General features: G+C 38.8%; 1 protein-coding gene and 4 long non-coding RNA genes across 6 annotated transcripts in view; 4 read left to right on the top strand and 1 right to left on the bottom strand.

Annotated features, from left to right (window-relative positions):
• The window catches only part of LOC124343657 (F-box-like/WD repeat-containing protein TBL1XR1), a 393,640-nt gene that overhangs the window by 281,124 nt on the left and 96,107 nt on the right, over nucleotides 1-16,409 (top strand). The gene's annotated exons all lie outside the window — the stretch shown is intronic.
• Nucleotides 478-918, top strand: LOC124343889. The gene is made up of 3 exons (XR_006919410.1): nucleotides 478-556; nucleotides 623-787; nucleotides 855-918. It is a non-coding gene; the product is annotated as an uncharacterized LOC124343889 (long non-coding RNA).
• On the top strand, nucleotides 5,774-7,120 carry LOC124343847. The gene is made up of 4 exons (XR_006919345.1): nucleotides 5,774-6,147; nucleotides 6,215-6,322; nucleotides 6,696-6,940; nucleotides 7,014-7,120. It is a non-coding gene; the product is annotated as an uncharacterized LOC124343847 (long non-coding RNA).
• On the bottom strand, nucleotides 8,582-9,421 carry LOC124343882. Its single transcript, XR_006919400.1, has 3 exons — nucleotides 9,286-9,421; nucleotides 9,028-9,147; nucleotides 8,582-8,957 (listed from the first exon to the last, which is right to left on the bottom strand). It is a non-coding gene; the product is annotated as an uncharacterized LOC124343882 (long non-coding RNA).
• Nucleotides 10,490-11,064, top strand: LOC124343877. The gene is made up of 2 exons (XR_006919393.1): nucleotides 10,490-10,892; nucleotides 10,951-11,064. It is a non-coding gene; the product is annotated as an uncharacterized LOC124343877 (long non-coding RNA).

Here is a 16,409-nt window from a genome sequence, read left to right as displayed (position 1 = left end):
AGCGTCACGCTCCGCGGTTTTCATATTTTTGAAATTGGGGGAGTTACCGGAGATCGAAATAATGACTGGGGGGATAGGCGGAGTACTGGGAGGGGGCGAGCGGGAACCTAGAACTGGGAAATCAGATGCGGACTTTACAAAAGGTCTTTTGTTTGGCGGGCTGGACCCGAAGGAGAAAACTTGATTCATTTCTGGGGGAGTGAGCTGGGGGGAAAGGGTTACGATGGACTTAGCTTTTGAGATAATAGAGGAGCGGAGATGAAATTGCGCGCCGGACTGCTGGAGATAGCACAAAGAAAACTCGGAGTGAGAATAAGGCACGTCTAGCTTCCACCGTGGTCGCGACAGGACTCGGCGGTACGTACTGCCGCGGCAAAGAATTTCCCCAAGATCACAGCGCCACTCGGTGGCGGCAGGCCGGTAGCTTTTCTTAAAGGTAAACAATAAGAATTGTCTGCTAATTGCTAAAGCTTTGACAATTTAAGCAATATTTCGTACGGTCTTATTGAAACTTAAGTAAGTGCTCTGAAAATGGATCAACCTCCTGAAGACCCAGGTATTTTTCTTACATTTTTTCGAAACGTTATCTGTAAGATGTTTTCAAATTCTTCTGTTCAAACAGATTTAAATGAGTCGAAAAAGAAAGATGAAAAGAACGCCAAAAAGATATTGCAGCGGTTGGGTGAGCCTAATAGAGGTTCAAACCTCAGACAACAATCAAATCTTTCATTTTTCAAGCCCAAAGCTTCTCCCTGTTCTAAAACCCACAAGCCAAACTCTAGTTCATGTAGGTAGATGGCTTCAAATCAAATAACAACGTACCTAACAAGATGATTTTCCACCTGCGGATGTAGAAGCTGCTGGTCATCCAGCAGCTGCACCGCTGGAAGGCTTGGACTTGTTTCAGAATGTTACGAATCTAACTGAAACTACTGTTGATGTTGATGAGATGAGTAAGTTGTAGCGTAGCTATAGCATATGCCCCCAATAGATATCATGTATCCCGTAGTAACCCGATATACCATGCGCTGCTATATAACGCGCTGCCCCTTGTAGTAAAGAACAGTTAGTACATTAGTTCTATTCACTGTAGTCAGGAATACACATGTGAGAATATTACACTGGCGACGAGGTAAAGTAAGTTTTAAATCCTTTACATTTTATAATGGATTCGCTGCCGCAGTTTGATCAGTTTAAAGTTCATTGTGATCCGCATACCGCTGGTTTGAGATGGGAGAAGTGGATAATTCGCTTCGAAAGGCTTATGGAGGCAATCAATGTAGTCTCACAAACTGCAGACTCTGCCGACCAGAAAACAGCTACCGATAAGCGTAGGCTGGCCTTACTGCTTCATTACGCAGGAACCGAAGTTGAAGACGTATTTGACACCCTGCCAGGTGTGCAAGACGACAAAAACACTTACTCTAAAGCTAAACCTCTTTTTCAAGCCTATTTTCAACCGAAGAAAAATGTTGAACTTGAAGTATTTAATTTCCGAAGATCCAGACAAGAACCTGGCGAAAACATGGACGCTTTTGCAACAAGACTCCGTCAACTCGCAACAAGGTGTGATTTTAATGATTCTGACTTAGAAATTAAATTACAGATTATTCAAGGCTGCAAGTCAAGCAACTTCAGAAAATTGTGCTTAAGAGATCAACTGTCCCTGAAAAAAATGCTAGAAAATGCACGCGCAGCAGAAGCCGCTGATCGCTATGCAGAAAGCGTGGAACAGTCATCGAAACAAGCCACTAACTCGGTAAATAAGTCAAGAAATAATTTCAAATTTAAGTCGCATAAAGAAACCGGAGACAACGGAAAGAAGAAGACGTCGAAATGTCGCAAATGTGGAGGACAATGGCCTCACACAGGAAGTCCGTGTCCGGCAAAAGGCAAATGTCGAAATTGTGGATATGACTGGCCGCATCCCGAATCAAAACCGTGCCCGGCAAAAGGCAAGAAATGTGAAGCTTGTGGAATGTTGAATCATTTCAGCAAGTGCTGCAACAACAAGAAAGCCAAGCCCGGATCATCTTCAAAGCAAGAGCACGCCAGACAAGTCAACGACCGAGAGAGCTCGAGTGACGAGTCGACTTGGACAATTAGTCCAACCAGATCGGATGACAGGCCACTCACACACATTAAGCTGTGTGGCGGAAAATGCAAGATGATGATCGACACAGGATCAACTTGCAACCTGCTGAGTTTCAAAGAATACAATGAACTCCCAAACAAGCCGACACTTCATCCTACAGGAAACTCCGTTAATGGATACGGCGGAAATCCTTTGAAAATTATAGGCAAATTCAAGACACTGATTGAATCAAAGCACGCATATGCCGATGCTATTATTTACGTTAGCGACAATGAAAAGGCTGACAACCTTCTTGGATACTCCACAGCAAAAGAGCTCAAGTTGGTAAAAGTATCAAATTCAGTATCTTCTTCAAATGACTATTCATTCGTAAAACAAAAGTTTGGACCACTGTTTTCGGGACTTGGAAAAATGAAGAATTACCAGGTAAAATTACACATAGATCAGTCGATCCAGTCAGTAACTCAAAAACACAGGAGAATCGGTTTTCACCTGCGCAAAGGTGTTGACAAAGAGCTGACAAACCTGGAAAATGAAGACATAATTGAACCTGTCACAGATGGCCCAACTGAATGGATTTCTCCATGTCATGCTGTACCAAAGCCAAAGCAACCAGGAAAACTAAGAGTATGTGTCGACATGCGAGCACCAAACAAAGCAATCTTGCGAACCAGACACATTATTCCAACTATAGAAGATTTAGTTGTGGATTTAAATGGAGCAAAATACTTTTCAAAACTAGACATGAATCAAGGATATCATCAGCTAGAACTAGCTCCAGAATCAAGGTACATTACAACTTTTTCAACACACCGTGGATTATTTCGTTACAAAAGATTGAACTTTGGAATGAATTGCGCGTCTGAAATTTTTGATGACGTCATTCGCCAAACAGTAAGTGGAATCCCAGGTGTGGTAAACAGAAGTGATGACATTTTTGTTACAGGAAAAACAAAAGAAGAACATGATTCAAGCCTGGAAAAGGTACTGAAGAGACTCATGGACAAAAATCTCACACTCAATTTTGAGAAATGTGAATTTGGAAAAGAAGAAATTGACTTCTTTGGATTACACTTTAGCGGAAAAGGAGTTTCACCAACTCAAGCTAAAGTAGAGGCTATCAAGAAAGCAGAACCACCGTCAACGCCTGACGAAGTATCAAGCTTTTTAGGAATGGTAACATACTGTAGCCGTTTCATCCCTAATGCCGCTGCAATCAGCGAGCCGCTAAGACGCCTTACTCACACCAAGCAAGAATGGGTGTGGAAGGAAGAACAAGAAAAAGCATTCAAAAATTTAAAGAAAAGTCTCTGCAAAGCCGTAACACTCTCTTATTTCGACGTAGGAAAACCAACGTCTATCGTGGTCGATGCAAGCCCACGAGGCCTAGGCGCAATCTTGACACAAGTTTCAAAAGATGGATCAAACTCCATTATCGCCTACGCTAGCAGACTGTTGACAGACGTAGAGTCACGCTATTCGCAGACTGAGAGAGAAGCACTCGCCATTGCATGGGCGATCCTCCATTTTCATCTCTACGTAACCGGTAAGGAATTCACCGTGATAACAGATCATAAGCCACTAGAAGCAATTTTCAACAAGCCGCTCATTCAGCCTCCTGCAAGAATTGAGCGCTGGCTTTTAAAGCTTCAATTATATGACTTCACTGTCATTTATCAGCCCGGAAAATCCAACCCAGCTGATTACATGTCACGACACCCTATACCGTCAACAGCAGTCTCAACAAGAGAACAATCAATTGCTGAAAATTACGTCAATTCAATCTGTATGAAATCAGTTCCAAAACCAGTTCCTCTTGGCAGCATCACGAGCGCCACAAAAGAAGACAAAGCAATACAACTGATTTTCAAGATCCTTAATCAAAAACGTTGCAAAAAGGAAGAAGTAGAAAAACTGAACAGTCAAGAAAAAGATTGGTTCATCTCACTCAAACAAATCCAGCTGCAACTGACAAGAATTGAAACTGAGGAAGGAGAAATGTTGTTAAAAGACACCCGTATAGTTATTCCTCATTCCTTAACAGAAAAAATAATTGACATCGCGCATCAAGGACACCAAGGTATCGTTAAAACTAAAGCGTTACTAAGAGAAAAAGTTTGGTTTCCAGGAATCGACAAAGCAGTTGAGAGAAAAGTAACAAATTGCATTCCATGCCAAGCATGCAGCAAGAAAAATAGCCCTGAACCATTGCAAATGTCAAGTTTACCAGCTGAACCTTGGACTGAGGTCAGTATAGATTTTGCAGACATGCCGATGGGAGAACATTTGTTAGTTGTTTACGACGACTACTCAAGATATCCTGTCGTAACGAAAGTTTCATCAACGTCAGCAAAAGTGGTAACAAAGAAACTAGAAGATATCTTTGCACAGTTTGGAATACCTGAAGTGGTTAAAAGCGACAACGGTCCGCCATTTCAGAGTTATGATTTTAAACAATTTGCTCAAGATTTAAATTTCAAACACAGAAGAGTCACTCCCCTATGGCCACAAGCCAATGGCGGAGTAGAAAGATTCATGAAGACGCTCAAAAAAGCACTGCGCTGTGCAGTCGCTGAAAAGCGTAATTGGAGAGAAGAAATTCCAAGATTCTTACTCAACTATAGAAGTTCACCGCACGCTTCAACAGGAAAAGCACCAGCAACTTTATTATTCGGACGGTCATTACGCACACGTCTACCGCAAATACCAAAAATAAAGAAAGAAGAAGAAATAAGAAACAAAGACCTAAAATCAAAAAGTCGCATGAAAGAAAATGCAGACAAAAAGGCAAAGCATAGAGAACTAAAGGAAGGAGATTTTGTATTATTACGAAGAGACAAACTGGCAAACAAACTACAAGCGCCATTTGATCCGTCTCCGTATCGTATTACTGAAGTGAAGAAAAGCATGATCACTGCAGAAAGAAATAACAAGAAAGTTACTCGCAACGTTACTTTCTTCAAGAAAATTGAAAGAAAAGATGAAGAATCAGAAGAATCAGAAGAATCAGAAGATGAGTATTATCATAAAGCACTTGAAAACGTTAACTTTCCAGAGCAGATTCAGGTTCCAGTTCACGACGACCCACAACAAAATGAACCAGTAGAAGAACCTGAGAACGCCAATGACGCACCGCCGGCTGGAGTCCAATTACCAGTCGAAGGAACGCAAGCATATGATGGAGATACCGTCCAGCGAGCTATAAGCGTAGCCAGAGCTAGACTACTGGAAGCACTTGTACGCAACCCGCCTCCAAATGAATTAGTTCGACCTACGAGAGTTCAATCCGAACCAACATCCCCGGAAGAATCAACGAGACCGAAGAGAAACAGACAACCTCCCAAACGTTTAGATGATTTTGTAGTTAACATGTTTCATTCAAAAAGAGGAAAGTGAATGTAGCGTAGCTATAGCATATGCCCCCAATAGATATCATGTATCCCGTAGTAACCCGATATACCATGCGCTGCTATATAACGCGCTGCCCCTTGTAGTAAAGAACAGTTAGTACATTAGTTCTATTCACTGTAGTCAGGAATACACATGTGAGAATATTACATAAGTGTTTCCCAAACTTACCCCTTCCTTATTTAACGCATGTTATTTTCTATTACTATTTGTTTCAGGGTAAAAAATAATGGAAAATGTGATGATTGACATTCAAAAAGCAGTAGACATACAAAATGATGCTTTTACTAAAGTGGTAGAAAAGGAAAGGGAACTCAGGAAAGAAAGACTGAAAGGCAAAGAATGGCAGTCAAGAAATGAAGCTCTTCATGGAGCTTGGACAACAGAAATACGGACTATTTTCGTTAATGCCCAACTCAAGAGGAGAAGTCAGTTTCATAGTGTGTGCACTGTGTGCAAGAAAAGTGGCCGAATCCTCGTATGCTGTTATGATTGTAAGCAACATTTATGCTGGGAATGTGATTATGCATTCCATTTTTTCAATCCACTTCATGCCAGAGTTTATAAAACAAGTAAAAACTACTCAACTGAGCAACTATTACCAATCGAGTTTATGAACGAGTTTGGTCAAAAAATTGAGAAAGGTACTGATATTGTTTGGCCATTTTTGAATTCAGCATTTGTTGTGACTACACTATTTCTTATTTATAGACGTTCCTGTAACTTGCTTCCCTCCTTCCAGGTGTTGGAGTTGTAGCTGGACACTTGTGTATTAAATACCGGAACCAACGATGTTATACTGTTATCACAGTTAAAAAGGTATAGGGCTCTTCGGGATCTGTTTTATTTAGCCGTTTTATCTGGCAAAGCAGCATGGCTCTAGACTTGTTTGAGGGAAGAACGGGGAGAAGAGGGAGAATGGGACGAATGGGGGAGAAGAGGAAACGTGGGTCCCCCTTTTTTTTCGTACGCCCTCCTCCCTCCCACTCGTCCCATTCTCCCTCTTCTCCCCGTTCTTCCCTCAAACAAGTCTAGAGCCATGCTGCTTTGCCAGATAAAACGGCTAAATAAAACAGATCCCGAAGAGCCCTATATACGGACCCATTAAGAAATCATGATTTCTGCGTGCACATGTTGTGCACATACATTTATTGTCAATCGAAAGTCTTTACAAATATCTGTATTTTCTTAGGAAGGTTCGATTTAAAGTCTGCCAGTTTCAGCTGCACTTCTTGCGTGTAGGGAGGCCCTCGATGAAGAGTACGTTTATTCAGAATGGCTACCAGGTAAACCAGGAAAGGATAAGGAAGAACCTGCTAATCTCTTTTTTGATGAACATCTTTTGGATACCTGTACGAAATTCAAAACAATACTCCTGGAACATCACAAGAAATGTTTCTGAGAAGTCTTTCTCAAATGTCTACTCAAAATGGCCAGGTAATCTTAAATTTAACTGAACTGATTTAGCAAACAATAACCTTAATATATGATTTTTTTTTATCCTTGTCAGCCAAGTTACATCAATCCAATTCTGTTTTTTAAAGCCTATGATGAGAATAATCTAATGAAGTGCATTCATCTCGTTCAGTTCTTACAATAATAAATCAGTGAACAATTCTTATGGTTTAAATTTTGTCTATTTTTTAACAAGTAATCACCTTGGTTGTCTCTTAACATGAAAACTGCTTTCATTAATTGAAAAAGTTATATATTTTGATTTATCAAGTCAGCAATGTTTTAGGAAAGGGTAAAAATATGTAAGACTATTGTACTACTTCAGAACTGTGCCTTTGAGGAAGGAATTCTGCTTGTATAAGATGCATATCTTGTAACTTACAAAAGTTGTTTAGAAAGATAAGAACCATTCTTCAAGCGTATAATCTAGCTTGAACTGCCATGCAACAGGAGAAAAGTGTCTGTCGAATGACCATGAGGTGTGCTGACTTGAGCGAAGATGGATGAGGATGGAATAGTCTGGTCTCTTAGCTGTAGGATTATAACTTTCCAATGCCTAATAATTATAAGAAAATACATATATATTACATCTGCTTCTGTTATGTTAATATTTTCAATGTTGACTGGCTTTATCTTTATTGACCTGACTATAAAAGCAGGTTTCAATCAGTCTCAGCAGATTGAAAATTAGCAAAATTTAAAAGTTATCTAATACATTAGAGAATTAAATATTCCTGACCTTGTATAATTACCTGTTACTTTGTATTCTTCCTAATAGTTTACGTTGAACTTACGGTATGCTACAAATCATACTCAAAATGAATATGAAAACAGAAAAAAATCACACAATAACACTCCAAAAAAATATGTCTTTATTGTTATGGTACGTCAAGTAGGATTTCCCATCTAGCCATAAACAAAAAAAATGAAAATGAAAGTATCCCTAAACACACCGGAGAGGAGGGAAAATCATCGGCTTAACACGAGCCGAAGTCCGGCTGAGTGTCGACTACCATCCGTAAGGGGAGTACGAGTGTTTTACTTCACAGAAAGGCGAAAAAACTTTATCGCAGTTTTCTGCCCGAGGCACATTTTTTACGCGCATAATTTCATTTTTATATTTTTTGAGAGATAATTACACGCCAATTCATTTTCTGAACACAGAATTTCTCTATCTTTAATCGATCACATGCAATTAATTTCGCAAGATTTTACCTCCTGGTACGAACTCATGCGCTAAACAGCCCCGACTGTGGGCCCACGGCCGCCGCCATCGTTGAATGAAAGCCGTTGGGGACGGAATTTTTTTTCAGTTTTTTCTTAATAATTATAACTTTAAACATGTTTAGATACAAAAATACGAAGACCAAAACTCGCTAAGAAGAACGGTTTTCAAGATATGACGTAAATTTGGGATTTTTTTTTGTACGGCACTTGCCATTAAAGACCGGCGGGGGGAATGGGGCTTCGTCCCGACTACCTGAGTCCCGACGACCGTACTAGCTTATACACTAATTTATCAGTGTTTATAATATCTTAACGGAAAATTATGTAGATTTATATAAAAATAGACGAGTCAGGATATAGCGTGTAAAAACAATGCAATCAAAGAGAAATATTGGACAAATCTTTTTTATTGTATTCAAATAAACACGTACGTGACCAGCGAGAATTTCAATTTCAAAACAATACAATTGTGACGCTACACAAAAGTGTGAGGCATGGCCAAGATCGTCTTGACTTAATTGAGCACCAAAATATTTGAAACGCAAGAATACAGCTTAGTGAAACCCATCAACGAGTGCCATTTTACCCTCCAAAAAATGTGTTTTATTATAAATTTTAAATGGGAAGTTTAATCAATTCAGAACCGACAGAACATGAGCTTTTTTTTCATGACATGAGACTTGGTGCTCTGGCTTCTGTGTGGGCAGGACACATCTACTCTTATGGCCACTGAAGGAATAATTATGCTCATTGGAGTACATCACGATACCATCTGATGTAAATAGAAATGATACAAATACATTAGTACTTTGAAGTCTGAATGATGAGTCACAATTCAAAACCTATTTAGTCGCACCATTCCCAAGATTCCAGTTATTTTCCTGACAAGGACGTTGTAAAAATGAAATGCTATTCACAACACACGCTTCAGCTGCAGGATCAGTATACTGAAACAATTTTACCTGAGAAGTAAAAAGAAACAAAGAGAAATTAAATTCTTAAGTTGATCACAAAATAAAACTGCTGTTATATTGTTCCCAAATAAGTGAGGGCAGTAAAGGGGCACACCATAAAATGTCTTTGCAATTTCCAATGCCTACTTTGTCTCGTGTTCTGGTTTAGCAGCTGGAAGGGAATAGACTTTGGGTCTACAGCTTGGTCAAAGCAAACTTCATATTCATTGATCCCTTTGCCACAAAAAATGTAAACTCTGACTTAATTTGCAGTCATGTCAATTCTAAACATAAGAAAGAGATCAGCAAAATCAGCACGAAAGGATTTCTGAAAAGTATACTTGCCTGCTTCTCCCATGTTCACAACTGGTGGTATACTTCTTGTGCATCAATACAAGAGCAATCAATAATGTTTAACTATTTGAGCCTTCCCTATTTGAATTGAATGAGGCTGAGCCATGTCTTGGCATGCACCTTTCTCTTTGCTGGGACAATCTGTTAAATTTATTAAATACTAAATTTACTATGTTTAACATGACTAGATCCGTGGTGTCATCCATGATTGATAGAGGAAATAAAAATAAAAATTGTGAAGTGATTCACAGTGGAATTTTTGAGATGAGTCAGTGGATGCAGTGGATGGAATCAAGAGCCATGACATCACGGCCAATCGCCCAATCGGCCATGCTTTCATCCATTTCAACATAAACACAAGCGAAAGTGCTGCCATCTACATTAATATCAGTAAACTGAATACCGCCAATGTTATTATATTACAGAATTATTAATAAATCTTGTTAAAATGGTTGGTTCGAAAGGAATTTTTTCATGATAGAACATTACTTAATTTAGTAAATTCTCTTCTGCGTGTTTTTTTGTCCTAATTCATAATAATTCAAATTACTTTGTTCTGGGGGCTGGTTGCTGGAAGTTTGTGGCCCGTGATGTTTTGCACTGCAAGCCCTATTAACACCTTATTTCGTCCAAATTTAAAAGATAAAATGATTTCTTAATTGTGTACAAATGCTTCTCAACAACGTAAAAGGTGTTAGTTATGCGGTATCTTCTGTTCGTCGTGTGTATTGCCCTTGCCCCACATCGCCACCGAGTGGCGCTGTGATCTTGGGGAAATTCTTTGCCGCGGCAGTACGTACCGCCGCGGTGGTTGTCCCGTCAGGCGGCGGTAAGTACCGCCGTGGCGTGTCGAGACCAAGTTGCGACGAGAACGGAGAATCGACAGCAGCTGACAGATCTCCGGAATGATTGACCGTCCCGGTTTGTAGAACATATTTCCGCTTCATGTGTTTGCTCTGAAAACCAGTTATAGATGTTATACCAATGAAAAGTAGTAGTCTAGCAAAAAGTCGTGCGCAGTTTACGCCGATGCGCACCACTGCGGCAGATAGCAGAACTAAACTTTTTATTACGCTTGACAAAAACCGTATCTGATATCCTTTATTCGAGAATCTAACTGTCATCTGACAGTTATAGTTTTCCACATGTTGTAAGACACATCGTAAAAACTTGAGAGTTAATAATAAGATGCCTGAAAATAGAGTTTGTGTTATTTGCGGTGAATATTATAGAAGGTTGAGAAAAGTTTCTTTTTTTTCTATCCCTAAACTGGATAAAAATGTGCAAAAGTGATAGAGAGTTAGTTGAAAGAAGAATTGCGGCTTGGATGGCAGTTATTGGATCTAATATTAATAAGTACTATGGTGCACCCTCTGTGTGTGCTTTACATTTTCATTCAGGTATACAGTCATTACAAACTTAAAGTTACTGAGTAAGTTAATTACTTTCATTCTGTAGGCAAACCAGCATCTGGGTTCCGTCAAAGAATTTAACTAACATAAATCAACAGGACAAACAAGAGAATGATTTTGATTCAGACTTATCACGTACATGTTTTGGTGCTAGTTTTTTGTTATTACTGTATTAATTTTTAGAAGCACATCCAATAATTTGTGAAGACAGTTTACGAGTTAAATGACAGCACAGTGCATGAGATCATTGTAAATTCAAGCAGTCTTAGTGACAACAGGTCAACAGCACATTACATGATAATGTTTTGCATGGCACATTTCAAAGTAACGACAAAATAAATTCATTCAATAAATTGTTTATGGCATCAACTTTTTCACTGTCACTGCATTACTGCAATTACGCCCCACGACACTTGAATATTCATGTGATTCCTAGTTATTGGAGGGATTAACGTTTTTAGTTCTCTTCCACATTAGAATAAATTGAGGTCCAATACCAACGGGGCGAATACACACCTTTAATTTTAAAAAAAATACCAACGGATCACTATATTTTAGATCTTCAAGTAGCCTACTTTACAGTATTTTTAAAATTCGTCGTCATCTAAACTTTTGGCAAAGTCTGACACTTTAATTATACGGAACTTGGGTAGCACTCATATCAAAGTTATGCACACAAAACGAAACCAAAACAGAAAACAGGACAATAACATTTGTGAATCCGTCAGATTCTCGAACAAAGGATATCAGATACGGTTTTTGTCAAGCGTAATAAAAATCTTAGTTCTGCTATCGGCCGCAGTGGTGCGCATCGGCGTAAACTGCGCACGACTTTTTGCTCGACTATGTAAGGATTCCGCCAGGCTCATAGCATGTAAAAAGGGACACTTGACTTTCTAAAGTCACCCTCGCTATTGAAAAGAGTCAAGGCCAAGAGTAACCGACACAAACTAGACCCATAACTTCCAGAACAATTTAAACCTTATGCCTTTCTAAAAATGCCTTTTGTTCATGAAAAAGCCAAGGCCAAAAGCTGACGCTACTAAAAAATGCGCCCCATTCTTCAACATTTCAAAATGTAATAAATAGAACTAGCAAGTAAAAAGTTCAAGGCAGTGACGTTCGGAGTCAGTTGAGTTCAGTCCGGCAGTTCGGTTACGCCAGTTCCGCCAGTCCCGTCTAAACTGTTCTTCCTCTGCACTACTCGATTCTACCCTATCCGAAATTCTCTCACTGACCAGACTCCTCCTTTCATCTTATTTCCATTGCCCTCAACTGTATTGACCAGACGTATCATCGATTGCCCAGCATCCATTCTTAGTGTATTAGAAAATGTGGTAAATACAAGTATTCATTTAATCTTATCTCAATTCTTATGCTAGTAATTTACGCCATCACGCAGCGCAAGTTATTACATTGGTGGCAGCGATCTATCTGAACTCGTGTGTCTTATTTTTCACATATGTTTGCAACTGTGTACCATCATGTCAGGTGCGGTCTCCAATAATTTATTATTGGATGTAAAACTCACAGCCATCGACGTTTATGTATTTTTGGTCCCAGAACCCTCGTGTGGTGGGTACCGAATGAGTAAGATACGAGTCTTACGTCATTCGAAGCGGCTGTCGAAGGTTTAGCGATCGTACCAGGAACACGGCGTGGATCTTGGCAGTCGATAAGGGATTGATCACGAGAATTTTTCTGGCTTTCAGAAAAAATTCAAACGAGTCAATCAAAAATATTTCTTATTGATTATGTCAAAAAGAAAGTAAAAAATTTAAAACAAACCCTCCAATAATTAAGAAACGGGAATAATGTGCAAAACATACATGTCGTATAGCAGTTCTGTTGGTCTTCGGCCGACTCTGCCTATTTATTTTTTTATTAAAACATAGCAGTCTTGTTGGGTTTCCGCCGACTCTGCCTTTTTTCCTTTTTTACATAAAACATAGCAGTTTTGTTGGTACTCAGCCGACTCTGCCCCTTTTTCTTTTATACAACAAATAGCAGTTTTGTTGGTATTCAGCCGACTCTGCCGCTTAAATTTATTACAATTATTCATGGCAGTTTTGTTGGTCTTCAGCCGACTCTGTCTACAATTTCATTAATTAAATCGATCCACCGAGCGTCTCAGAGTAAAATTTTGATGAATAGACTTTTTAAATCTGGTTAATGATTTTGACCAAACAATCAGAAAAGGTTGACAACCGAATGGAAGGAGTAACTATCGACACTCCTAAGGAGAAATTAGGAACGCCAGGCTTTTTGAAAAGTATAGGGTCGATTTTTAGTAAATTATCGCCTAAACAATTTAAAAGAGCACCAAAATTGCCCCAACCAACTGACGCCATCCAAGTGGACCGCTCGCAACCCTCTTCTGAAGAGGAAGAGGACGAGGAGGAAGAAGAGGAGGAAGACGAGGAGGAAGAAGAGGAGGAGGACGAAAACAGAAAGAATTTAAATAATCGTTCTTCTGAGGAACAAAGAGAAGACTGGGCACAAACGAAAGGGAAAGCGTTGGCTAGAACGCCTATTCAACCGAAACGACTATATCCAAATCTAGAAGAAGTAGAGGAAGACGAACAAAGATTAGGAGCTGATTTAAGAGCTGATTCAGAGGACGGTGACGACGACTCTGTTGACGAAGCTGGACCAAGCAAACCAGTCAGAAGAAATCGCAATCTGCGTGTCAAAGGACAACCACCGACTCGTATCAGTACACGTATTAGAGGCGAGCCTCCAGCACCACTAGAGAACGAACATATTGAAATAAATGTACTTGTTAATCAGACAGAAACTGTCATTAACGAGCAAGAAAATTTGTCCATAATCAACGAATTGAGCAGAGCAAAATCGTCAGACAGTGAATCTGACGAAGAGGAAATAACGGTTAACAGAAAGAATCTAATAAAAAGAGTAAAACAGAAAGAGAAAGTGGAGACTAGGCCTACAAGCGAATCCGAAGAAGAAAAGGTAGCGGTAAGAATAACAAATCCGAGGAAAAAGGTTGAACAAAAAGGGAAAGTAGAAGAAAATAAAAAGACTAAAGTAAGGTCAATAACCCCCGACCGTTTGAGGGAAACAAATACTTTTCGAAAGGTTGAACAAAAAGGGAAAGTAGAAGCAAATAAAAAGACTAAAGTAAGGCCAATAACCCCCGAAACAACAAAAACCTTTCCGAAAATGAAAGAAGAAGAAGACACAGGTATCATTAAAAGAAAGTCAGTAACATCTCATCAGAGTCATTTTGACAAAATGTATCGATATTTAAGAAATGCAGGGGTCCCAAAAGAAGAAGCGAAGCATGGTGCCTTAATGGCATCAGAGCCACTAAACGATGAAGTCCTTTGCGACAGCGAAGTCGAACCGGAAGAAACCATTTTAGCTAAAGATTGTCGAGTAAAATCTAACCAGAGTTATTATAACAGTCAGAAGCTTTTACAGAATCAACAGCAAATGACTATATCGCTGTTGGCCCAAGTACCCGCTTTTAACGGAATGGGTTCGACAAAATTTGAAGATTGGATAAAACATTTCGAAAGGGTTATTGACACTTCTGAGTTTGAGGAAGGTAAAAAAATTAAACTGTTGTATTCAAAGCTTTTTGGGTCCGCAGAAGACTGCATAACGACTTTTCAATTATGCTACCCAAAAGAAGCAAAGTCTTTTACGAAGGTAAAACAATGTCTACATGAGCGTTTTCATGGAGGAGACAGCCGAAAAATGTATTTAACAGAATACAATAACTGTACTCGTAACCCAGGAGAGTCTATCAGAGACTATGCGTGTCGTATACAGAAACTTTATTCGTTTGCTTATCCAACAAAGGCAGGGAAATCTGTGGATCTCGAGATGAGAGAATTAATGATAATGGACAGATTTTTGGGAGGGCTCAAATCAAATCTCAGGGAACGTATGAGTTTCAAGGAATTTAAACATTTAAAAGATTTAGTAAAGGCTACAGAAAACTGTGCGGCTATATTAAACGAAGCGAAACTGGAGAAAAGAAATGTAGAATTTATTAATGCTATATCTACAAACTCCAATTCTCAAGCTTTGTCGGAATCAAAAAAGGAAGCAGAGGGATGGAAAATAGCCTTTGAAAAGAACCAAAAGTTATTAAGCGACCTTCTACAACAAAAGAAAGAGAAAAAGCTGAAGAAACGGGACGAATTATTTATTAATGCTGTGTCCACCAACACTAATGTTAAATTCGGTAGTGAAAGGCGACTTTGTTATTCTTGTCGTCAACGGGGCCATGAAATCAAAGACTGTCCTGACAGAATATTCATGTAGTGACATAACAAAAAACAAAACAAAACAAAAAAAATATATATATATAAAAAATAAAAATAAAATCAATCAATCAATCAATCAATCAATCAATCAATCAAAATCAAAAGAAAGAATCCATTGCTGGGTGTTGTTTGTGCTAAATAAGTTTTGCACATTTTTTCTGCATAGGCGCTACGTGCCAATTGCAGTTGTTTGTTTTTTCTTTGCTGGGTGTCTAGGGGAATTCAAACAAGCTAAGTGTTTTGGTAATTAAATAAGATGTAAGTGATCTGAGATTTAAGCTACGTGCTCAAGCAATTTAATTACCCCTTTTTTCATTTTATCTATAATCTAAAACTTATCAGGGTATTATTTTATCATTTATGAGGAAGTGCAATTGTTGACGAACAAGTTAAATGAGATTCACAAAATTTCAAATGATAAAATTACAAATCCTCGTCAATTCGGAAATATACTGAAATACAGCTTAAAAATCTATTCTCCCTATACTCTCCTCGTTAATTCTCATTTGAAATCTGACGACAAGTCAGAGGCAAAGGAAGAGTTTGATTAGCTTCAAAAATTTTAACTGTCAGAATCGACCTCCTTGCCATTTACTTTTTCCCGTTTTTTACTCCTTTCCGCTCGCATCGCCACTAATTACCCCTTAATTTTTTCCGCGCTTTGCGCAGCAGTGGATAAATGCGTTATTTTTACTACTTGGTGGCTATTCTCGAAAAAAGTGGAAACACGTGATCAAGAGCCATGGCCCTCGCTCGTTCTAGGAAGAGTGAAAGTGATGGATACATCACGGGATCTCAACGGGGTTGGAAATTATTTTTAAAATCTAGAGAACTAATAAAAATGAAAATGGACGATTGTCAATGAAACTTCCTGCTTTAAAAAATTTAAAATAATAACTCGCAACTTACGGCCAACAGGGTAAACACTGTTGATAAATCCAATACCTCAAGGTAAACAAACTACCTACAGAAATAGAATGGAACAAAAAACAAATTAAGAAATTGAATACAAGCTTAAGTGAAAAAATAGTCAAAAGAAACTCCCGAAAGAAATAATTCAAAGGCTGTGGGAAGAAAAACAAACAAAATAATGAAACTATAAAATGAGAAAGTAAACACAATTCACAACACGATCAACAGATCAGTAGCAGACGACGTCTTGAAACATTAAAAAATGAAGCTCTGCCCACCAGATAACAATAATACG

This window comes from Daphnia pulicaria, chromosome 6, assembly GCF_021234035.1.
Source record: "Daphnia pulicaria isolate SC F1-1A chromosome 6, SC_F0-13Bv2, whole genome shotgun sequence".
Taxonomy (NCBI): domain Eukaryota; kingdom Metazoa; phylum Arthropoda; class Branchiopoda; order Diplostraca; family Daphniidae; genus Daphnia; species Daphnia pulicaria.
The sequence above is the reverse complement of the archived record's forward strand: the minus strand, read 5'-3'. Positions and strand labels throughout refer to the sequence as shown.